At 42.8% G+C, this 25,378-nt stretch overlaps 1 protein-coding gene across 3 annotated transcripts in view; it reads left to right on the top strand.

Annotated features, from left to right (window-relative positions):
* The first annotated feature begins 753 nt into the window (after nucleotides 1-753).
* The window catches only part of HTR1F (5-hydroxytryptamine receptor 1F), a 3,723,175-nt gene continuing 3,698,550 nt past the window's right edge, over nucleotides 754-25,378 (top strand). For all 3 annotated transcript variants that reach the window (XM_069636780.1, XM_069636779.1, XM_069636781.1), the window contains exon 1: nucleotides 754-1,051. The gene's annotated coding sequence lies outside the window, so the exon portion shown is untranslated. The remainder of the gene's footprint in view (nucleotides 1,052-25,378) is intronic.

The raw sequence follows: 25,378 nt of genomic DNA, 5'->3' as shown, positions 1-25,378 counted from the left end.
GGTATAATATCGTTGCAATTGACGTCACTGTAGTTAACATCAAGAAAATTAAGACTCCCTGTTATATTTTATATTATATAGAGGTTCCAGTTGATGTTTAATAAAAAAAATACATTCTTATTAAATAAACTTATGCATTCACTTTTGTGGCTGCATTTTCAACAAGACATAATCTTGTTTTTCAGTTTCGCTCCTTGAAGATCTTGAACCTGTGTGTGTGTCTTTCATAATGTACATGAAAGAGCATAACAGTTAAAAGTCCCTTTTAAATACCTGTCAAACAGCTCGTGGAACTCAGACTGCTGTAGTGTTACTACAGTAATTCCCCATCGATATGTAGGCGGATTTACTCTACATGGAAGCCACATGGGGGCTTCCCTGGGAAATCCCCTGCGGAGACATGTTCAGATAAAAAAGAACATGGCTTCCGTCGAAGTTGCACACAAAAAAAGGAAACACAAATCTAGTCAGAAACGGAGCACTGTAACGTTACAATAACAGGCATGCTGTCGCTTTCTAGATCATGAATGAATACATTTCTGCAACATAGTTCCTACGCAGAACATCTTGCTGTTATGTCCTGCATCACAAGGCCTTGATCGCGGACTCTAGTCTTATTTCTGGACAGTTTTTGAAGCTTTGGCCACAAGGGGGCAGCAATAACCTGTTCCGATGTAAACAGACGCGCATCCATGGAACAGAAGCAGGACGGCAGATTAGCGCGCGCTTTATTTCAGTTCATTTCCCAGCCTGGCTGCGCGAGCGACAATATTGTAACTCACTCACTGGGTTTGTTTACCTCTGTGACTCGCTTGGTCTCTCGCGGCAGCGTTGCCTTTTCCAGCCCCTGGATAGATACGTCGTGCGCCCAGCATCCTTCTCCTTGCGCCGGACGCACCTGGGTTAATGTACTGTGGCGGGAGTTCAGCCACCAGCGGAAGCAACGCGCGCGGGACTGCCTGGTAACTTCTCTTGCCCCCCGCTGAGCTTCGCGCGCAAGAAAAGTTGAAGTGTTTGCAGCAATGGGCAGCTGAGCTGGTCAGGCTACCTGGTGAGTGACATTTAGCCATTTATCTCTCTTTTGGTTTTAATTTCCAACGGTTTTGAAAAGATAAGTACCACACACATTTTGAAATGTGTTTGCAAAAACAGTTAATTTTCCATCTTGTATCGTTTGGCTGCTAAGAAGTCATGACCTTGTTCACGAAATGCAAGTTATCCCGCGTGAAATAAAGCACAACAGCTATAGGCAGTTTAGCCCGGTTGATTGGCCATTAATTTCGCCCAGCTGACAGGCAATAGGCAATTTTGCCCAACTGATGGGCAGTTTTGAACTGACATTTGCACCAACTTACCAGTGCCAAAATGCCAGGGAACCAGAGTACATGATGCACAGTTCTCACTTTTTGGTCCGTGCAGCTATCGGTGCCGTGTTGGTGGCAGATTGCCCTTCTCCAGTGCAAAACTGCCCATCATTGGTGCAGTGTGTATGATCCGGCCCAGCTTGGTTTGGTATTGCCATTTTAGAGGTTGCGGGTGACTTCTTCCGTTGCTGGCTGCCTTCATGGAAGGAGTTCAGTCTGTTTCCCCCCTATAGATTTTGCAAAACGTGGACGCGATGACACGCCTTAGCTTTGGGTCTTTGCATCTTGTCGGTAGCACCGGTCGCGCGCACTTGTCCAGTCTTGGAATGTAGACTAGCCACCGAGGCAATCCCTCTCATAAAGTGTCATTATGGATATCATGAGGACCGCCACTGAAGGCACGGCGCGTAGCATGACAGTGGGGCATTAACAATGTATATTATTTATTTATTTATTTATTTAGGTGTTTCCTATTATGCACTGCAATGTGTGTGTGTGTGTGTGTGTGTGTGGAGGGGTGGGGGGGGCAGCAGACGGATAAGAAGCCCACACCATTGGAAGCAGGGTGCGTTTGCATTCTAGAGGGTCCACTGCTCTGTTGTCTTCATAAGGGCGAATGGGCGTTCAGCTCAAGGTCAGGCAGCACAACACCGCAGGGAGTGTGGTAAGGGTTTTCTGAGTGGCTTTTGTGTGGACCCTGCTGTGAACCCGGCGTTAAAGTGCCCGACTTCCACGTGGGCCCTGATATGGTGATGGTGGCGCGGCTTCCGTGTTGTCCACAATGTGCAATGAGAAAGTAGTGGAAGAGCGCAGCGGTAAATTAAGAGTGGTGGGCAATTCGGTTCAGGGGGTATTTTCGCTCTTTTCCTGAAGTGTAACGTGTTCACTGCCTGAGATAATGTTTAAATAAACACATGACATGATTGTTTCTTTCTCTAATGTCGTGTGAATTTGTTGGCAAGTTTGATGAGATATTTATGGAATATTTGCCTGATTCAAAGTGAATTTGCACAGCTGAAAAGTGACTTTGCACTGCCCAGGCAAACCCTGATTCTTGGAACCGTGCAAAGTGTATTTTTTCTGTGCAAAGTCAGCGCATGGTCATTTTTGCAGTACAAAATGGCTTTGCACCGCAAATGAACACTTTGCACAGTTCCATGAATCAGGGTTTGCGGCGGCAGTGCAAAGTCACTTTTCAGCAGTGCAAATTCACTTTGAACCGAGCAAATATTCCATGAATCAGGCCCATAAAGCCCCTTCCGTACTGTAGTTATTTTTGGGGTGTATGCAAAGTCTGCCAGATATGAGACTTTTAGGTTCATGTGTGCATGTGTCTCTCCCACACTGGGCGCTTTTCGAATATCAGCACACATTCAAAAGTTCTCAGTCATGGTAAGTAGTTTTGAGAGGATAGATAAGACTCTAATGCAGACAGTCATGTTACAGGCTACGCACAGACGACAGAATCCTTCGAGGAGAAGAAGTGGGAGGCCAGCACGCTCTATCGTCAGCACACTTTGGTGTAAAGCGGCTCACTGATGCTGGCAGTAAATAATAACTTAAGCATGTATATCGCCTACTGCATGGCGTCCAAACTCTGGATTTCAAAGTCTTTGGTGCCACACTGTTGAATCCTGGCACACTCTTTCTTGATTGAACAGTCCAAATGTGTCATTGTAATGACCACTGATGTTGCTGCCGTGATTTCCATTTTCTGCACTCCCTGACCCCATGACCCCCCTCCCCGCTTGTTCCTGTGAACTGGTTTAGTTCATTTGTATTCCATTCCTTATGTCCAAATACCGGGACACGAGCGTCAAGTCTCACTGCATTAATAAACAAAACAGACACAGAGCAGGACCGCACAATTTATTTATTTATCATTTAACATTTATAAAGCGCACATCAGCCCTTGGGCATCGTGGCGCTGTTACAGAAAAACATGTCTGGTTACATAGGGCACAACAGTTACAGTTGTGTATAGTAGCAATATTTAATACAATAACTGCAGTTAAATCATAAAACAGTGCATCGTGAACTTACCAAGAGAAAACTGTTAAAAACAAGTATTGTGTATAAAAAAGGGCATGTATTCATGGAATATTTTACACTGTGCAAAGTACTTTTCAATATTGCAAAGTGACTTTGCACTGCCAAACACTCTGATTCATTGAACAGGGCAAAGTGTCTTTTTGCCGTGCAAAGTCACTCTGCACGGCAAAAGACCCTTTGCACTGTTCCATAAATCGGGGTGTTGGTTAGCAGTGCAAAGTCACTTTGCACCAGTGGAAAGTACTTTGCACCTTGTAAAATGTTGCATGAATCAGGCCCAAAGTAAATAAGAGCCATGTCGCCTGTATATTGGAAAGGCTTTGCTGGAACACAACTGCAGTCTTCCAAACATCTAACGAGCGTAAAGTCCTACCAGTGCACGCTCCATGAAAGCAGGGCCGAGTTTAAAAGGGCAATCGAAAGAGCAGGTGGTGCAGCAGACACGCAGGGTGGTGTGGTATACTGGAAAGGAGGGTACGGTAGCCTGGAAGGGCTGGTACAGTATTGGCTCGGCCCTCTTTTAGGGAGCATCAAACTACTATGATTTTTGAGTTGGCTGCAGGGCTTTTAACATGGTATACGAAGGCTGCATGTGGATGGTGAGGATCATAGAATAAGGACACTCTTATCATGGGGGGTCCGGCACCACGTGTGGAAGCCGCGTCAGTAGTCTCAGGGCACCTGTTCCTGAGAGGGCATCATATCTCAGCATAGTCACTACCTATTGGGCACAACGGCTGAACTCGATGGCAGGCCGAATAGTCGAGTCCGGTCGACTTTCTTTAATGGCTCAAAACACGTGCAAAATAATGATATGTAAGTTACAGCCATCAAGAGCATTGCTGGTCTCCAGGAAGTCTGGTTGGATTGTGCTCTTGGCTGAGACAAGGAATCCAGCGCAGCCTGCCAGTTATTCGTGTTTCTATGTGTAGCCCTCACAATATCGGGGCGTTCTTCACAGCATGAAACTGACCTTGCACTACGGGCACCCCATTACGCGCCTGCACTGCTTCATGCTAATGGGATCATGATCTTTGAAATAGTCCCTGATGTTAGACACGCAAAGCTACATGTTTACAGTTCTTAAGTGCATATTGTATATAATAAGAATTACCTTATGTGTTTGACATTACACAATTGTTGCTGCACAACCTAAACATACATTGTTTTTTGTCAAGGTAAAGTATTTTAGAAGCTCTCTTTGGGCGTATAAATAGCGCCCCCTTAGTTAGGGTGCATCGGCATGCTGTACAGTGTGGGTCAAACAGATGCAAGTTGCCCGCAAAGGTGAGACGTTCCAGCTGTGGATAACGGAGGTGCTGGCCCACGGGGATGGCTTTCTGCTAGTGGGCAGGGTTCAGGGCCCTCGTTGTTCCCTAGGAGGTCAAACTGAATCGAATGCTGTTGATTGCACGATTATGAGTAACTGTATCACCATTTTAAGTCATTGTTCAGAATATTTCATGTTGTAAAACACTTTGGGCCTGATTTATGGAAAACTGTGCATAGATCCCGCAAAGCATGTGTGCCGAGAACAAACCTGCGTGGCCCTACGTGCTTCAGAATATCTGCACTCAATGCGTATTCATGGGATTGCCTGTGCAAAGTGACCCCAATGCGCAAGTTGCAGTCGGAATGCCAACGACACGCCCACACGCAAAGCCATTCCAGCCATTGAAACAGACCTTTGCGCACTCCTCGCACGTGTAGCAATGCACTCTAGAAAAACAGCCTGCGTACCACCCCAGCAAGGCCAGAGACCAGCAGGGGTTCATGGGGTCCCCCATAACTATTCCCAGCACCCCCTCAACATGCGTATCATGTATTGTAAAAATCACCATTTTCCAGTACACGTGCGTGCGAACACCCGTAAATGGATCCTGCATACCGCTACACTGCTTGCAAGCACTCCCAAGTGTAATCGGAACCCAGACTGCGTCCACACACCCCTAAATCTGAGGCCCAATCTTAACTCCTGGTGGAGATTCCTATGCGCAAGTGTCTGTATGCCTGCTTTTGAGTGGCGGATAGATCGAGTGCTTTGTGTGGCCATTTCTCTGCCGAGAGGTTGCGCAGTCGGATCCATGAATATGTTTTTTTTACGCAATAGTGGGCATGCAATGGACTGCCTGCGGACCATCCGTCTCAACACACACATTTTCCCTTGTTCTTCCCCATTTTGCATGTTCCGCCCCTATCTGCGGTCTATGCATAGGCCACGCCCATGCTCTGCAAGGTGTCTCGTGCAAGGAACTCAGCCTCTCGTACAGATGTGCCGAGTCTGTGCAAGGTCCCCCCACACAGTATAAAAAAGCCCTGCGCAGTCGATTCCATGAATTGACAAACTGAGTTGCGTGTGCGGGTCGGCACAAAATGTCCCGATTTCTCTGTGCAAATAATTCCATGAATCAGGCCCTTTGAATTTATTTGACATTTATCAGGAGTCGATGACCAGGAAATTGAAAGTCTTTGGATTCTGAGTAAGCATTTTGTGACAACACTTAGCAATAAACCTCTTAGTAAACTTGAAGTTACAGGCCAGAGGATGGCACTGTGGTGAAGTAGTGGATGAAGCCCTGTGGGTACATGTGCCAGGCACCATTGATGAGGGTACAGGCTGCTTTTTCTTACCTCTGTCCCCCATTGCTTTTTCCTTCCTTTGAGTAAAACAAGCTTTTATATACAAATGACAGACGAGTAGTGTGAACTTTATTCTGTGGCTTGTGGACACAGAAGCTAAGTCTTCTTAACATCTGAAAGGCATCTTGATTCACCATCGTAAGCTCCAGAAAAGCAGGCTGGACTTTAAACGGATTACATTAAGATAAGGATCTATATCATTCTTGGCGAAAATTGGATCAGGAACTTTTTTTTTTAAAACAAATCAAAAAGTATTGTTTAATCCGCCTCGTTATGGAGCTATGAACAATCTATCTGGGCCGGGCCTTTATGAAAGAAAACATTTCTTAGCAGACTCAATGTGAGTGATATGCACGTTCTGCTAGGCATTAAACTGCATTAGCAACACCAGTCCGGAGAAGGGACCTCCTCATAGCAAATTGACAGCCACATGTCTCGTTTTATGAACGTGTCAAATAGTACAAGTCGCTCAAGTTTATCATGACAATAATGCAAATAATCTGACTTGAAATAAGTGATGTGTACACAGTTCTCCTGCATTATCTTTTTTTATTTTCTGAAGAAAAAGCCCCACTGGATTATCTTGATTGTTGAGTATACACACGCACTCTTACCAGATATCAAGACATGTAGGGTCTAAATGATTTCCAATGGGATTTTTTCATCGAAAAGTGTTTTTGTAAATCTGGACCATAGAGTTTTCTACAAACATATTTCTATTGCGATACTTTCTTTAATATTAACTTTTCTTTTCAACTCGTCAAGTATCTTGTTTTTAATCTTCTGTTAACGCGATAATGATGTTTGTGTGTAAATGAGGGCTTATTGATAATACTCGATTTTTGCACTTGTCCATATGCATGTTGCACTGAGTAAGCACCAACTCCTGCACAATGCACCATCTACTTACATACTAGGCAACACACATGTGAGCAGTGATGCTAGGCAACACACATGTGAGCAGCGATGTTCAGTGCAAACTCTACGAAGTAAATCAAATGCCGTCTTAATGACCACATCTACATTGACTTGCACGTTGGATGCGCCACTTCCAGAGGTGCAAGCATTGGCACATCTGTCTCGGTACATTTACTTGTGCAAGTTCTGCCTTGCAACCACTAGCAATGAAAAGTAGTGTCTATTGCGCTTTTTAACCATGAGGGATAAGATCCCATTTGGTCTCCTCCACATCCGCCCCAAAACCTGACTGTACACCAGTTTCCCATACACATTTCCATGAGTACTCGCATTTGTATTTCATCCCACGTCACTGTTTACCTATGAATCGATCGTGCCAAAACCCTTCCTAGCTATGGAGCAAGGAGCACATGTGGGAATGTATGGCAGAAAAAAACTGCAATACAACAATATATAAGAAAGGGCATCTTCACTTATAAGAAAGTGTTCTAGTGTTAACCTCTGCATTTGCTCCTAGGAGATGGCATCCCACCCAAAACACAACAAAACATCCACATTGACCCCCTTGCCGAAAAAAAGGTAATACTGATATCACTGTACTGTTGGCAATGGCCAGTTGCCTACTCGCCTTTCAAAGGTAATCTTCTTGGGCAGACTGTGACTGAACTGTTTGAAAGTACAGCAAGCATAGCCACCTCCATCATAAAAGCAGTTGGGTTTCAGTCCATTCAGAATCCCTGAATCCTTCTCACTAGACATTAGAAAAGAGATTCCCCAATCCCTGGACGCCAATCACCCAGCCCAGCTGTCTTGATCCTGCTAGATCTGTCAGCAGCCTACATCATGGTTGTTCAAGCCATATTGCTCTCTCTCCTCAACCGGATCATGGCCATCAAAGTTACAGCCCTCCAATGGGCAACGTCCTTGGTCAAAAGAAATCTGACCAAGTACAGATCTGCAGTTTAACCTATTACAGTGCATGGATTCTAATCCGACAATGGATGTCTCACAGCTGCTGCTGCTTGACTCTCCCAAAGCCGAAACTATGATATGTACTCTCATGGTCAACCTATTTGGGCCTCCCTACAACCACAGTCAATCAAGTCAGGACTCTCGGCGCAACCTCCATTACAGAACACACCTTGATACCACAAATGAACACATTGATCAATAGGTGCTTCCAAAAACACTGTAAACTGAGAAAAATATGCATTTCCTCCACTTCCACTTCTGACTTGGTAAGTTACTTTTGCCATTGTCCAGGGGTCTGAAACACGTGGTTCTCCAGATGTGTGGGACAGCCAAAGGTTGCAGTCTGTGGCCTAGTCTTATCCAAACTACACTATGGAAACAGCATGCATACTGGACTCCACAGAGAAGACATCTAAACATTATAAAGCAGTAGAAATTAGAGCCGGATCACTACTCCTCAGGTTGGTCAAATATTGTATTTCTTTTCTTTGAATTATTTTATTTTTTATTCAGTCTATATGACAAAAGCCTTTTATACATAACATGATTTCACACAAAATAAACAAAATAATTTCATATCATCATAGAAACAGAAAATACAAACATTTCATCTTAAAAATAACAAAATTCATATCTCACTAAAGTGAATACAATTATTTACAGTTTCTACACTTCATGCGTTCCCCCCTATTTTTGCGCATTTTGGGAAGGGCCAAGAACCCGGTATGGTAAGCAGCTGCTCTGATCACTAATGAATCGGCTCCATATATTATGGACCAACATTGTTTTGATTGTATGCTATTCTCTTTACTATACAACTCAGAATATCCCTTCATTGGTCATATATGACAATTTTCTCAAGTCCTTAGAGCACTACACCATCTGGCACTCCAGCAGGAATCAATTTTAAGAAACCCTTCCTTGCCCTCACAGCATTCCGGGACACATGTCTAAAATGCCTCACTCACCGCCTCAATCACTGTGATGCGAATTATACCAAAAAGAAAAAGAAAACATCCAGTAATACATATTAGCACCCGGGCAGTGGGCTCAGCTAATCAGGTGCCGCAGAAAGTGGGCTGAAATCTCTGATTGCAGCCCACGTTCCAGAGAACATGTAGGCTGCTTCCCACGCGGCAGGCCACCATCACCCCCCCCCACCCTCCTGATTATTTTTCTCCATTTCCCAACCCCTCTCTCCTGCCCCCCTTACCTTATTGTTGCAGCAGCGGCACCAACCATCTAACAGGATGGACATACACCCATGCTATCCCCAAACCCCAAACCACCTTGCCCTCTGCATCCCTCTCTCCATTTGTTTGTCACATCTATTTCCCGCTTTTCCATCCGTTTATCTTCCCCTTGATCATTTCCTTCTTCCAGTAAACTAAGGTCTGGCTAGGTCTGGCTTGGGAGACGCGGGCCCCTCCACAGACAGACCTATGCACTCTGAAACACTACACAAGCCTATTAACAAACGTGACATACATTACAAAATAACATTGATTGAATTCATGGATCAAAAGTGAAAAGAAATATTCTTTGATATGGACATCCATCCTCACTGAACAATTGTTGTGCCTTAATTATTTCTCTGCAATACATGTTTGATAATGGCCTCAAATTTGGGGCTTTATGAATATTCAGGCAATTCACAACTGTGGACACACACCAAAAAATGCCATAAGAGTAATTGAGCTGTATTAAAATACTTCGGAATACTTCGATGAGACAGAGCGGACCATTCCTTAATGTGACTCACACGACATTTAAGCAATAGGATTCCCTTCTCACCATTAATAACGTAGCATTGCCAGTCTATTTAAGACTGACTGCAGTGAATGTAATAGCACATTCAAGCTGCAATGACAAGTTCACACACGAATTGCATTGAAAAGATGAAATATTTGTGTTCCTCCAACTTTCAGTATTACTGACACACCCAGACGTTTCTTAACTTTTTGGGAAATTGTTTTCTGTTCAGATTGATGAAGGTGTTTTTGTCTTTTCATGTTTCTACAGCCATTAGGGTTTGGATTGGTTTCTGTTTCTAGGTTGTTTGGATCAATTTTCCTTTATCTGTTGTTATTGTTATTGTTATTTTGCACTTATATAGCGCCTTATATACCATTGGTATGGTCTGAAGGCGCTGGTAGGTTGAACGCCCATGGGAACCTAAGTTCAAGTCAGTAGAGAGAGTGGGGAGGGTCAAACGGCGCGTGTGCGCACCGGGTATGTGTGCAGCTGGTGTGTTATTCGTGAAATAGCTGCTTCTTAGTGGTAGGTGTGGTGGTTGATATCAGGGGTATGTGTTCGTTCTGGCAGGATTTATCCAGACCGACTGTGGCTGCGTTAGGCCTGAGGAGAACGCCTGGCTGGGGGGTGTGTAACCAGCGGTTGTCATTTATGAACATTTCATTCCCTTTCTTGAGTTGACTTTTCTTTAAAAAAAAATATGATGTGACTTTCCAACCACGTTTTTCTATTCACGGCGAACCAGCACTTTTATTAAGTCAATAAAGTTTTCATGACACACTGTGCACAGGACTTTTTCCTTGTAGTAACACGTTACAGGCCAGCACTCAATATAGTTCAGACACATCATTGTCCTTTACCAGCATCAAATTCCAGTGCCTCCCTATGCCGTAGTTACCCAGTGTGATATCCAGTACTCGCGCACAGAAAGATGTAATCAATTGCAAATAATGAATACACCGTGTTGGAACATTTGTAGATGTTTTCAATCCTTTTTACCCCTGCCACCACTGTTACCTAGGGGTAACCCCTCCTCGTCTTTCTCTATGATTTGTGCTGATGACATCTTACAATTTGAAAATATGAAAAGTCTGAGATTGGTCTTTGATGTTTTTCTTTTTTTGGAAGTACAGCTGCCTGCATTACCCTTCGCCTGTTTTGCTCTGTTAAAGCTAAAAATGTTGTCACAATGTCATCCTCAAAGAGTTTTTCAATCAACATTTATGATGTTACTAGTAGTTAAATTGATGTTTTTGATGGCCATCCAGGAGTAGATTGGCAACCAATTTTGAAATACGTTTCAGTCTACAAAAATATGAACTTTGTTGGTGGATGTGAAGAGGTTTCAACACATGACAACTGTGCTCTTGACTTGTTAAACAGTACGACGTCCTTTCATTGACACCTGTTTTTACAATGGGCGTTTTCCGCAGAATTTTTGCCGAAAAAACATTTCAAAAGGAAATGAAAGGCACGTTAAGAGTTGGGGGGTGTTGTGAATAAACAAAATAAGTACATGATGGGGGCTTGATGGGGGAACCCCACAAAAATAATTTCAAAAAGATTTCAAAAAGTTTTTTGGCCAAAAATGATGCAGAAAAACACCAGTCATAAAAACGTGTGTCGATGAAATGAGATAGAACCTGTTAAACATAGAGGAAAGCTTAAAGGGCTGTTAGGGGAGTTTTCCTAAGACTTTATAAAACTATCCCTTATTATACAGAGCCCCAACTTCTAACAAACTTCTAGTTTGTACTACTCAAAGGTTTTTTAGAATGGCAGCGCAGCAAGGCTTATCTTAGGAGAAAGATAAGTACACTGAACTCAGTAAATACATAGACCCAAATACACTTTTATGTAAAATAGTTATTTATTTTATATACACAAGGATACAGTTGTATTCAGGTTAATAAGTACTATTTCAAACTAATGAACACAATAGTAAAACAATGTAATGTTTGAGTTGAATAGACCAATAGTTAGAAGTTATACAGTTCATGAACAAAATTCAAGGTAAGTAAAAATCACTTGTTATAGCCATTCAGAAAATGTTCTGTTGTATGGATAAAAAGGGTTATTCGACACCAATAATAGCAGGTCAGAACTTTACGCAGCTTGTAATACTTTTCAGCTGTCATAAGGTTTTAGCAGTCCATCCCTATCTAGGAATGAGTTTGCCAAAGTCAGATTGGTGGTAAATCAGACAAGGCACAGCAGAAGAAAAGGCAAAGACCCAAAGGATTCTTCAATTACAAGTAAGTAGACTGTTTTGGAGGGTTAAAAAGGTTCCAGGCACCTTGGAAAGGTTCCCTATGGGTGCACAAGCATCAGGCATAGGCAAACAGTCGGGCAAAAAACCAAACACCGGAATCAGCACTCCAGCAGCAAAGGAGAAACAGAATGTCTTGAGGTCCATACTACCAGGAGTTCCACAGCACGTGAGGAGTTGTGAAGAAGGTGCTGCTGGATTATTTCACTGTGCAGTAGCGGTGTTCCTTGGTGGTGGTGATGAAAGGAGGAACTCTGGAAGGGATGTTGCAGCAGCAGTTGGGAGAAAGGACTCCCAGCAAAGAAGTCTTCATATTCCAGCGTCGGTCTGCAGTTTTGGCACCTTTTCACAGGATCCAAGGGGGAACGGTTCTCATTTGAACGATTCACCTCACTAACTTGGTCATTGCCTCTGGTGAGGGTCGTATGAGCAGATTTCAGCAAAGTTGGTAGAGTTTGTTGAAGGAAAGATGATGCACCGCAAGTGGTCGTAGGTCCCAGGATATTGGCAGTTTGCAGCCGAGGATGGTCGCAACACATTGTGGGATGCCTCAATTTGCAGGTCGTCTTATGACTGATTGTTCCCAGCAGCCAAAGGGGTGGAGTTGTCCTCTTCGATTAGAAAATGAGGTCTGGACATCAGTGGTCTCTTTGTGGTTGCTGGAAGGGGCCTGCAGGGGCTCTGGTTGTCTTCTTCTTTGGTTCTTCTGTTCCAGTGGTCAACTTGATGTCTGCCTCAGGATCCTCATCAGGAATTCACTCATACTCTTCAAACTCTCCCTGCAGTTTACAGAAGGGGCGGGTGGCTGTCCAATCAGAACAGCCAGCCCCCAAGTGGGAACTGGTTTCTCTAAGGCACACCAGAAGATAAGGGACAGCAGAGTTTTGGGATGCTCCCCTGTTTCCTGTCCCCTCAGACACACTGGAGCCTCAGTGGGTTACACAAAGGGTTCCCACCTAATACAAAAGTCAAACTAAGACCTCCCCCACACAGGATGGAAGAAGAAGGACCAAGAAAGGCCAGGCATATGAACAATGGCGATAAAAGAAAGAAACCACCTTTTTGGGTCAATGATTACCCTTGTGTGTGTTACTGCAGCTGTGGACACAACCTGCAGTCATAAATCATACAACAGTTAGTAGAACATGTCCACTGCCACCATCCATAAGTGTATGTGTGTCACTGTAACTGAAATGTTACAGCAGCCATGAGAAAGGGAATACTAGGTATCCCCTCAGCACTCCACATAGCGTGGTGTGCGCCTATCTCACAATCGGAAAAGGAAAAAAAGGATACAAAATGTCCTTCTAACCTTGAGAACTGAAGTTCTTAAGGAAAAAAAACAAGCATAAAAAAAGGAAAGCCCAAAAGGCTTCCAGCAACCCTGCGTAACAGGTGCTGCTTGCTGCGAAAGTAAATTACAGATGCCTTAAAAAGTAGGGTGGAAATCAAGACTCCATCCAATAAAATAAAACCAGAGTCAAAGCGAAAAGAATAAATATGGGATAAATGGCTCCATTCATTCAGGAGAACAGGAAAATGGTCCAAGAGTCCAGCAGAAAGTAATGGAGGTCTCACAGATAGAGGGGAATTGGCAAAAAAATGAAAAATCTCCCTAAAAAGGGCTCCCACTAATGCATAAACCGCCAAATGGAAAATACCCCAAATATTTGGAAAAAGTGTCTAAGAACTGTTCTGCTGGAAACTGAAATCTATATGTGACATATTACCTGTTATTAATTTGCAGAAGGGTATTCAACCAGAGTTTTCTGAAAATCAGCCCAATACTACCATTTCAAAAATCTGTCAAATATGCCCATTAAGAGGTAACGTGTCTGCAATGGGTTCTCGAACTTTAAGACCACCTGCGTATCTTCACTTGGCATTTAGCTGCAAGTACTTGAACACTTTGGGAAGAAAGTTCAGTAAATTAATTCTTTAATCATCTTTTGTAAGTAGTAAAGCTATTTTTGTCTAATACGGGTCAAGTGCCGTTACAGTATGCATTTGGCTGTACTGTAGTGGACAGAGAATCCAAGTCGACCCGCAGCACCATATGATGCTTTGTCTGAGCCACTGTGCACAGCTCAGACTGAGGTCAGGGCAACAGAGCATTTGGAAGGCCAACCTGTCACGTCAGTGTGGTCTGATTGTGCAGGGCAAGATGGACCAGTTGATGACTTTCAATGGGTAACACTAAGTTTTGATCAATTTTGCTGGCACAATACGCTTTAAAATGCTCAATTTTCCATACATGTTCCTAGAAATGTCCCTCATATACTAACTAAACAATATGTTTCAAAAATTCATTAATCTGATTTGTGCATGTGAGTACCTTGTTATTTTGGAGCCCAGGCACGCGCTTAGCTTCTGTGTGACAATATGGCCCTCAGCTACTAAATAAACGTGATTTCAGATAATTTGCTAGATACCACCAGTAGTACAGTAAAGAACAGAGCATACATTTCCTGGGAGAATTCTGGACAGAAAGCATGTCTAGTGGTCAGATGTTTTGGGCTACATCTCCCATGATCATTTGCCATTGACTATGTTGGCTTGAAACATAACATCAATGTAGTTTTTCTTTGTTATCTGCAGCTGCGGGAAACTGTGACACGTTCTCTCTGAAAAATATGATCTGGGCGGGATTCATTTTTATTGATATAGATCACAAAATATTTAATGTGTTCAGAAGAATAGTACTCAAAGATTACTCAGAGAAGAGGATGCAGATCAACAGGAAATACAACACGTTGTACAATCATTGTTAAAGATAGTCTCTTTAACTCTGGGAAAATTGTAGACTCTCTCCGAAAACAAGTGAACACTGAATTTAGGTGCTTTAAGGACAATCAACAATCTGAGCTAATGTGGAAAATTATATAAATTTGAAAGTGGGATATAGAGAAGTAAAGATGTTTCTACTGAGAATTCTATAAAAATACCATGTGTTCACCAGTGACATGAATAAGGTGCACTACATCACTCAGTTGTCTATAGGTGCCGGGTATATAGCAGATGGGGGCCTGCCTTTAGACAATAAGAATGTGTGGCATCCACACTCCAACCCCTACAGAAGTGGACATTCTGTGCTTCTCCTTTGTTCTTCTCACAACTTCCAAATCTCTAGCCATTCAGCAAGCTTGGAATAGAGGCTATAACTCCCTTCTAAGATCAGTGACGGCATTTCACCAACATGCTGGGGGTAGCAGATGTGACATCACATGACACCCTTGACCTCTGATGACATCACAGGAAGTGATGTCATTTGACCCCACCCTGAAGTGACATCATGGGAAGCAATGGAACACAACCTTTCACACCTTGACGAAACAGGAAGTGGCATCACATAGCATTGTTTCTAAATGCAATACGAAAAATATGGTAACGATGTCACTGTAACGTGATATGCATTTCATACAAGAATGGATCACCAATGTTTCATTAATATCAGCGCGTATAGGCCCATATTAGCAAATTTCCGTGAATGCAGGCAGACGTCCAAGGTCAAACAATAATGATGTGTTATTATATAGCACTTACACTTAAGCGCTTCACATAGAACAAATATACATGCAATATCACACAACCTGTGTTGGTACTCATTTATCAAACTCAGCAGGATGAAAGGCTGTGTTGAACTTGTGAACTTGTCAGGAGTCGAACCGGCAACCTGCAGCTCACACACACATTGCAGCAGTGAGCGCTCAACCCACTGAGCCATCTTATAGCTATCAGAAAACCACCCACTCCAGAAACAAAGATACACATGCCACAGCCCAGGAGCCACAATAAAAAAAAAGTTTTTTATTTTTAGGGGTAGCAAGTGAGACCTCAGGGGTCGCAGGTGTGACCCCTGGAGACCCCTAAATGATGTCCCTGACAAAGATAGCATTACAAGCTTCCCTTTGTGATGCGTACATACTGTACACTGATCAAAGAGGCAGAGCATGTTGTGTCACAGGAAGTCAGGGTGAGGCTGCCCTTTTCCCCACTCCACAAACTATAATAGTGAGCTTTGACCTTGTTAGATGACTCAGAACCACTAGCTTGGTCAGTGGTCACCTCCCAGGGTACAGCATTTATTCATCAACAGTGTTTTTTTTTCGATGAGATTTATGCCAAGATTTTTTTTCTTGAAAAAACTAATCAGGGGGGGTTGTGGGTAAGTGTATATAATGGGTTTGGGGGTAGAGAATAGTGTAACATTAATAGGGAGTTTGGGGGGTACCCCCAAAAGTAACAAATACATTTTTGATTCGTTTTTTAGAAGAAAACAAATCGTCAAAAACATTGTTGATGAATGAAGATAGAACCCCTACCAAGCATTAGCACTCTCTGGTGTGGACCCTAATACTGTGTTAGAATAACATTGGGACAAAACAATAAAGCAAGATAAGAGGCGTATTTGTAGAGCGCACATTCACTCCCGAGGGGTACCTTGCCACATTTGGCAGGTGACAGCTGTCTATCGTTGCCCAGCTCATTAGAACCCGTTTCATTGAACTCAGAAGGATAAAGGGCTGAGTGCATTCATAGCTGCGACCATGAGTTCAAACACAGGCTGCTGTATTGGATGCATTAGTCCACTGACCCACAGATGCACCAATAGCTACGCCAACCATTATTTCACTGTGATTGTCAGACACAAAAAGTGAAGTATTACATAAAGGAGAAAGCAGAAAAAAACAGTTTCTAAAGACTGTGCTTGCCTAAGTGTTATAGGAAATATACACATCAAAGCTAAATCATAGTCCGGTCATTCTGTGTGTCCCACAGATCAGTAAAAGTGGCAGTAGAAATATCAGCACACATTGACAGTCATGTTTTCTCAGCTGCAGCATCTTCTACAATTTTTCAGGCAGATTTGAGGAGTTGGGTGTGCTTAACATTTCTGCTAGCTGTTCCCGCTTCACTTGACAAATGCTGGTGGTTATGTGTTGGATTCCTGTGGAGTGCACCTGAAATTACCACTGGATAAAAGCAGACAGATTCCAATGGAATCTATTGCACATGTTTCCCAGAATCATTAATTGCAGTAGGAATTTGCACAATATGTGTAAAGGCAATTTCACCTTTGCTTTTACTCTTCACGTTTCCCCTACATGATGGCTACATTGCATGAAGAGGAACTTTTACACTTATGTGCAAACATAAGTGGTTCAGATCATGCAATTTATGTTTCAAATGAAAATGCCCCCCCAAAGCAGTTTACTTTATTTGATAGTGTTGATGCCTTAACAAAGAGCGAGGGGAGATGGGGTTGTGGGGGGTCTTTCCGAGTGAGTGTTTACTTTTGAGGCTAAACATGTTTTGGTCCAATCCCAGCACCTAGATTTCATCCATTCTTACTCTGCAGTTAAACAATGCCATAGATCACTAAAATGTTTAGGCTGTGCATGCATTTTCATGTGCATTTTGTCTACTCACCATATTATTGGCCAAATAGTTTTAAGTACAGTGGGGACCCTGAAAGGAACATTTCAAGAAAGGAGTAGATAGATTACCTTTCTAGTAAAAAAAAAAAAAAACACAAGGGACAAATATCTCAAATGGCCTGAGCTTACTAGCTCCGTCTAACCTAAAGCAAAAACATGACTTTGTATTGTATATGCTTTACTTTACACTAGCCAAGATAGACAAGTTTGTTATGATGATGTATACACATCACTGCTGCCTTTTGCATATCTCCAGGCACTCAAGTGGCTCTGTAAGAAAAGTGGTTAGGGTTGATCAGTGAGGGAAGAGGGACATGATAGAAGTGGTGCTCTTCCGTTGATGCTTGCAGAACCAGCAGAAACTGGCATCTGTGCATGTTAGCTTTCTGGTTGTGCTTTGTTGTGTGTACTGGGCTTGTTGTGTCCAGAGGAGTAGAGTCCAGTGTTAAGGTTGTTTATTATTTACAACGGTTTGGTTTTGTGACGTGGTTAGTGGTGGATGTCTGGTTGTTTTTGTGTGTAGTTTTGCTGGCCCTTTTGGGCGCGTGCAGTATGCGAGAGGTGCGTGGGTGTGGAAAAGATGAGGTGGTTAGTTGGTTTGTAGTTTCTGTTTGACTCTGGGTGTGTGGCTGTTTTATTGTGGGTTCTTTGATCTGTATTGTTCAATGTTTGCTTTGGTCACAGAGTATGGTTTGTGTGGTTTCACACATTTAGGTGTGTCTTGGTGAGTTGAATAGCCAGGTTTCAGTCGTTTTCTGAAAGTTTGGTGGTCTTCTGTTGTTCTTATTTCCTTTGGAACTGAGTTCCATAGTTTGGCTATCAGAGAAGGCGGTTCCTCTGAATTTCCTTTTCTCGCAGTGTTTTGTTTTTATTTGGACGCCATTGCTCGATCTTAGGTTTCTTCCTGGTTGGTAGTGGCTGATTTTAGCTTGGAGAAATTTGGCTTCTTGTCTGTGTAGTGATTTGTGGGTGATGCATGGGGCTTTAAAGGCTGTGGTCTCTTCTATTTAGTCTCATGAGTAGTTTTGCTGCTATATTTTCGATGTGTTGTAGTTGTTTTGTGAGGCATTCTGACATTTAAGGTAGAGGCTGCTTGCATAGTCTAGTCTTGATAGTACCGTTGATATGATTGCGAGGATTCTGTGTGGGAAGTTGAGATAGTGGAGTATCCCTCCTATTATTGATAGGAGGTCAAAGCATTTTTTGCTATTGCGTTGACTTGTGGTTCTAGAGAAATTTGGTTGTCCATGACAATCCCCGGTATTTTTATTACTGATGATGTCTCCAGTTGGGTTCCCAGGCACAGTGGCCAGCTCAGGTATGCCTGTGTTGCATTATCTTCTGGTGGGGAGATTATTATTTCTGTTTTGGTCAGATTTTGCTCGAGAGTGTTGCTTGTCATGCAGTTGTATATGTCTGTGAGGCATTTGTTGAGGGTGTTGTTTGCGTCTTGGGCAGAGGTTATTTTGAAGTTGGGTTGGGGAACATCTGCGTAGTTGTAGGCTGTCACTCCAAGTGTTTGAATGAGTTTCATTAGGCAGGATATGTAGATTTGAAAGAGGAGCGGAAGAGGCATGATCCTAGCAGTATGCCACAGGTGATGATTTTAGTGTTAGATGGAAATGGCTGTAAGTGAGTTATTTCTATTTGTTTGGTGAGGAAAGATTTCAGTCATTGTAGTGCATAGTTTTTTATGCCGCATTTACCCAGTCCCTTTATTAGTGTTCTGTGTCTGATTGTGTCGAAGGTGGCTGATATTCCTATTAGTATGAGGGCCAATCAGGTGCTGTTGCGTGTGTTTGTTTTTAGGTCATCCCACATGGAGAGAAGTGCTTATACATTTCTGTGCGGTATTCCAAATCCCAAACTAACCCCTCACTGGTAAGATGGTCAATGAAGCTAATGTTTAATCATCATCATTTCTTACTACCCATGGCTTGGAACCATGTCTTCAAATTTAACTGGAAGGCAAACAAACATTCCATTGAACTATAATCATGATATTATGTCCATTAAGGTTGATCCCTGGAAATTGACGTGTTGAGAGCATGGCATAATATGCAGGTATTGCAAACGGGATAGCAGTGCATTAGAAATAAGGATGCGGTAGTGGGATGTTCTGAAGGCTGGGGTGTTACTGGTATGGTGAATAAATTAAAGCACCAATTAAGAGGGAATACCTGGTATATGAATTGTTATGTAACCACATCAGCTTTTTTATTAAAATCAAATTAGATAATATTGTAAATGACGAGGAAGTCGATCCAGAGCTGAAAGCATTTGAAGATTGTTATTGAGATCAGAAGGTGGAGCTACAGTGCTTTCTACATGTCCCGTGCAACTCTACAGCAATTAGCAATGAGCTGCTGGGGGGCTTGCCATTCCATCGCCACGGTTCTAAAATCAAGGCAGTATGAGAACAGAGATAACAATAGAAAAAGTGATAAAAAGAAGCTTTTCTAGACATTTTTTTAAATCTTAAACTTGCTACGATTTGGGTGTTGTGTAGCCGATAAGAAAATATTGCCCATTCTTATTAGAAATGCTTGGTTTCTCACAATCACAGATTTGTATCATTGCCAACTACCGGATAAAGCCTAAGTGGCCGGAGCACACACACAGTAGCTACCTCTGATAGTGCCCAGACTGTAAATGTTTCTGTATCATGAGGGGTGTTCTCAAATTCATTAATTAAAATATTTTGCGATTAACTGTATTGGATCCAGACGTGTTTAGCAATGCTTGCCTTATTGTTTTTTTTCTCACTGCCTTCTATTTATTTACTGTAAAACATTTGCTGAACTTGACAGAAGAAAATCAGATCCTGAATAACAATTGGTCTGGAATTATCCCAAACATGCGATCAAGATCATCATTTGTTAATGTCTGATATGTGGAGTTTTAACTGGTCTGCAACTGATAACACAGTGGATCAATCCACCCCACTGCCCTTCTTAAAACAGCACCTGGGCTTCTGGAGTGGACATTGTATAGATTTACTCTCTTCAGAGTAATCAGAAACAGCTAGTGAGGATGGGAGATTGTAAAACCTACCCCAACAATGTCAAGTGTGGAGTTCCCCCAGGATTCCCTGCCTCTTCTTTTTGTTTTACATACATTGCAGGGCCTTGATGGACACTCCCGGCTCCTATGTGGTGTGTGTGTGATGTCATTCCAGTATGCCTTGGCAAAGCGCCAGCATGTTTTTACATGCTGGTGTTTGTGCAGTTGCAGGACAAGGTGAAGGTTTAGGCCGGTGTTAGGGGAACTTGCTCTATTTTGCAAGGTTTGAGTGGCATGAGGTGAGTGTTGGGTGTTAAAATAGAGGCACGTGGATATCACAATGCGAGGTTGAGAGTTGGATGTTTTTTTACAGAAAACAAATATCAGATATTGCAAATGGCACAAAAAAACAATACTGGGCAGATCACAAACAATATCAGAAAATATTGCATTACGTTGCAAACATGGCATAGCATTGCAAGACATAGTGGAGTGGAGATTGGTTTTCTAAGATGTCTCTCAGCCACATCAGGGAGAGACAGAAGGTTTCAGTGCACTTCACATCGGACCCTGGCCAGTGAGGTCTGCTGGTGGCATCCAGTTTATATTTGGTATAACTACAGACCGAGTTTAAATCCTTTTCTGTAGTGTAAATAGCGTGAACAATTAAAGGATGTGACTAATTTAAGTATGTGTGGCTTGGCCGATTTAGATCTTAATCTCACACAGTTCTTTAATGATTAATGCCTGACTATCTTTTACCAAATTTCGTTCTGTGATAAACTGGATTACAAACGTGGCACTCACACTTGCTTCTCTTAATCTAGACGCATGTATATCAGTTGCTTGGCTAATTGTTCACACAGCTCCACAGATTTTTGTGCAGAAACGCGCATGGCTTCTTTTTATTTCGAAAAACGTATTAACTCAGATAAGTATATTAAAGAATGGAAGCATTATATCAACAACATTATCTTTATCTGGGAAGGCACCCGAACTGAACTGAGTACATTCCTACAATGGTTGAATACTAGGAATTTAAACATCCAGTTCACCATGCAATGTAGCAATTTGGAGGTCAACTTTTTAGACCTCAAAATTCAACACAAAAATGGAACCTTGAAATGCAATCTATTTAGAAAGCCCAGCGATAGAAATACCCTTCTACACTTCCTGAGCGACCACCCCAAACACCTAGAGGAAAATCTCCCATATGGCCAATACATTCGTATTTGGAGGGGCTTGTCAGAGATAGAGATTTTTATGAACACGCCTCCGATTTGGATGCAAGGTTAACTGAAACAGGATAACCCTGCCGCATTATTTCACAATCTAAAAAGCGGGCAAGGTTCTATAATAGAGAAGCCCTGTTGTCTGGTGAAGAAAAGGTCAACATGACAGGACAAGAAACAAGAACTACCTGTGTTATTACACACGAGCTACATGCTCCTCAAATTCACAAATTGATATCTAAACATTGGGCATTGAAAAGTCTGAGCCTACCGGGAGAACCATTGCCACGCTGTGCCTATAAATGGGCAAAGAACCTCATGGACTACTTAGTCCACTCTAAATTTGTAGGACCGGCCCCAGACTAGGCCTGTGGAATTTAAGAACCACAGTGTACTTCGTGCAGATTTACCAAAAAAACGAAATAATTCAACCTTAGTGACTGTGTATGGACACTGTGCAACCTCACGAATTGCAAAACTAAGCAATCCATTTACATAATAGAATGCCCATGTGGCCTGCGGTATGTGGGCCAAACAGTCAGACCAATTCCCCTGAGAATATGTGAGCACAGATCAAGAAACAGGTGTACAAATCTATGTGCACCATTGATTAACCATTACATAGAGGCACACCACACCGCAGATGAGATACTCCGGTGGATAGTAGACACAGTAAATAACTCAGCAAACACTACCAGGAGCCCTCTAATAAAAGCAGCTAGATGGATCCGCAGGTTAGACACCTTTCATAATGGACTCAACGAGGAATTTCTCCTCCCAGTATAACTGCCCCTGTGCCTGCTTCCTCGCCTGTTTGTTTTGCCTGGTGGTTCCTCTCAATAACATGGGACATACACCCTGAGACCAGGTATCCAACATGGAGCTTCCCTGCCTAGCACAAACATCACTGTCTGAGAATAGTTCTCTGCCTTCACTCTATGCAGCAGACCTACTCTACCTTGTGCTATTACAGTTCATGGAGCCAAGCTCCCAGCACAACTATCACTGCCTGAGAATGGCCCTCAGCCTTTATTCACCGCAGCATACTTACTCTATTTGGTGCTATCATAGTTTATGCAATCATTGGCTGTCAGCTGCTGTTGCCTCCATCCATTCTTTTACCTATGTTTTCAATAAGATGTAGACATACCCTGGGATCTGAGTATTCTGTTTCCAGAACTCACAGGTACCCTGGATCATGCCACCATGGGCCAACACATGTAGTTGCCCCCACCCCCTGTTTCTATTCATGTCTGCAACAAGCAATTAGCAGGCACCCGTTGTTGCTTCCACCTATTCTTTATCCATGTTTGCAACTGGACACAGACTAATCCTGAGACCCGAGTATTTATTACCAGATCCCTCTAAAGCTATTCAATACTCCTCCCTCCATTTTACATTAGGTGCATTGCTGCACAGTAGTCAATACCATTTCCATAAAACATGCGTCCAACACAAGACACGTATCTCAGTAGACCCCTGCTCCAGTTCCCCTGCAACTTTTCGACAAACCACCACCCCAGTGACAATCCCCTTTTTTCTGACTTGTTCAAGTTTCAGCCAGGGATAGATCCAGCAACTAGAACTACGAGCATGCTGCCTCCACGAGTGCAGTTTTCCAATATTAGCCTCAGATACTAGCAGTTCCACTTACAGGGAATTTATGCGCTTCTCGTGCATTAATCACAGCAACATGAGACCTGGCGACTTTCTCTGGCTGCTTCACAATTCCCAGGTTATCATCTAACCTCACGCGGCTTTGCAAAACTCTGTCCTGATTAACAAATGAGTCTCTCTCACCCAGCCCAGTGCCAGTGGCAACTTCTTCGCTTCAGTAGCCTGCTTTGAGGTTGCCCAGGCAACGGGCCGAGACTCCACATACGCGCTCCCGTCTGCGCATGCACAGGCTCCCAGTGCCTTTGATTTCATCTCACGAAGACGCGAGCAACAAGCTGTCCGCGCCTTTGCAAACACAGTCCTCAGAGCCACCACTGCTTTGATTCCAAGTAAGTTATACCCTCCCTACTGGGATACACACCCCAGACTTCTACCCAGAACTGCTCCTGTGTCAACAAAAAGCTTTGCCTTGCTTTTATTTTTTAGCATCCGGGCGCCACTTCCATCATGGCATCCTTACACAGCACTCATCAATGCTGACTTCTAGCAAAATGCCCCAAACCTGTGGATTATTTTACAATGGATGAGAGCCACCCCATATACAGAGGCTGCACTACCCCCAGGTATGCATTTTGAGGCACTAGAGTAGTACAAGTACCTCAAGACATTAGATGTTCTTTGCAATACACTCTTTGCTATACCTTATTTATCTTTGCACAAGCAAGTCTGAAAACCTCTAGGACATTGAAACCCCTGTGTTTGTTCATACTTAAGCTTCCCCTCGACCATGTACCACATGAGCTTAATTCATCCCGTTTTCACATTCCAGGTGGCCTCATCTACCATTCGCCTACAATTTGCACATGAACATCCTAAGGGACCCAGCAAGATACCCTAGGAACCCCTCATAAGGCGCAGCAGGTAACACACCGACTTACCCCTTATTCCAACTAATGTACCCTGAGACATCTCAGCTATATAAACCTATATGGCTCAACACTAACACTACCGTTCCTCCTGCACCAGGGACATTGCTACCTTCGGTGCTGAAACTGGCATTTGTCTGTGCCAGCCCAGCCAGCCCATATGAACTCTGAGATTGTGGATTCAAGGTCACACGCCTCACATACCCCTGAGTATTGAGTGGACCATCTGTTTTGAAATGTTTCATTAGCAGCTGTTTAGACTGTTCTTTTGGGTAAAGAAATTACTGTTGTGTCTCCCACGCATTATTGATACATACATTTATCCTATTCTCTGCCTCCCCTCTTTGGCTCTAGGACCGTGTGGTTCCCTCGCCCCTAAGAAGGCTAAACTTTGTTGCCGCCAATTCGGGCAAGCCGAAACGTGATATAGTGCTCATCATAATTACCCTTTTCCTCTTCCATGAATGAATTGTTGTCTACCAATTTAAGAAGCATCGTACATATCAGTATTTAGTCATACTGATAAACATGTTGGCAGATTGGCATTCTAATAAAACCAGACATGATTAGACCTGGATCATGAATATAAACAAGACCATCACACCTGTATAACCAATGAGTCAGGTTCCCAAAATTAGGTGTCTGACACTCCAGCCTAGTAGGAGTTAGGTCTACTGCTGGGATACACACATGATGATTTAACTATTCAATGTGTCTATTTGTTGGTGAATACAACCTCTGGATGTTAATGTGTAACCCTTTGACTCTTTTATTTACCAATTTATCCTCTTTTGTTATTATAAAAATGTTTTCTTTGTAACAACCTGTTCATTTGTTAGTATTTTCCCTCAACTATTTATTTGTTGATCATATTAATGATCTAAAAACACTTTGTCTCTTTAATAAATATTGACAACTTGGAGACACATCGGTATTCCTTTTTCCATTGTGATGACCCATTTGAGGACAAAAACAAGTCTATTCGAATTGTAGGATAATTATCTTTAAAACCATATCAGTTTATACATGTGGATTTCCCTTTTTTTTGTTGTTCAACTACTGGATGTTAGTCTTAGCAGTGCACAGTGGTGGCACGAGTTATGGTTGCTTAGTGTGCCTAAACTGGCGAATTTCAAGGGCTTTTTGGTATTACTTGTAACCATAACGTCCCTTTAACAAAGTTTTTTTCACT

The sequence above is a fragment of the Ambystoma mexicanum genome, chromosome 7p (assembly GCF_040938575.1).
Source record: "Ambystoma mexicanum isolate Mex_15411 chromosome 7p, UKY_AmexF1_1, whole genome shotgun sequence".
Taxonomy (NCBI): Eukaryota; Metazoa; Chordata; class Amphibia; order Caudata; family Ambystomatidae; genus Ambystoma; species Ambystoma mexicanum.
Note: the sequence above shows the minus strand (reverse complement) of the source record. Positions and strands in the feature narration are given on the sequence as shown.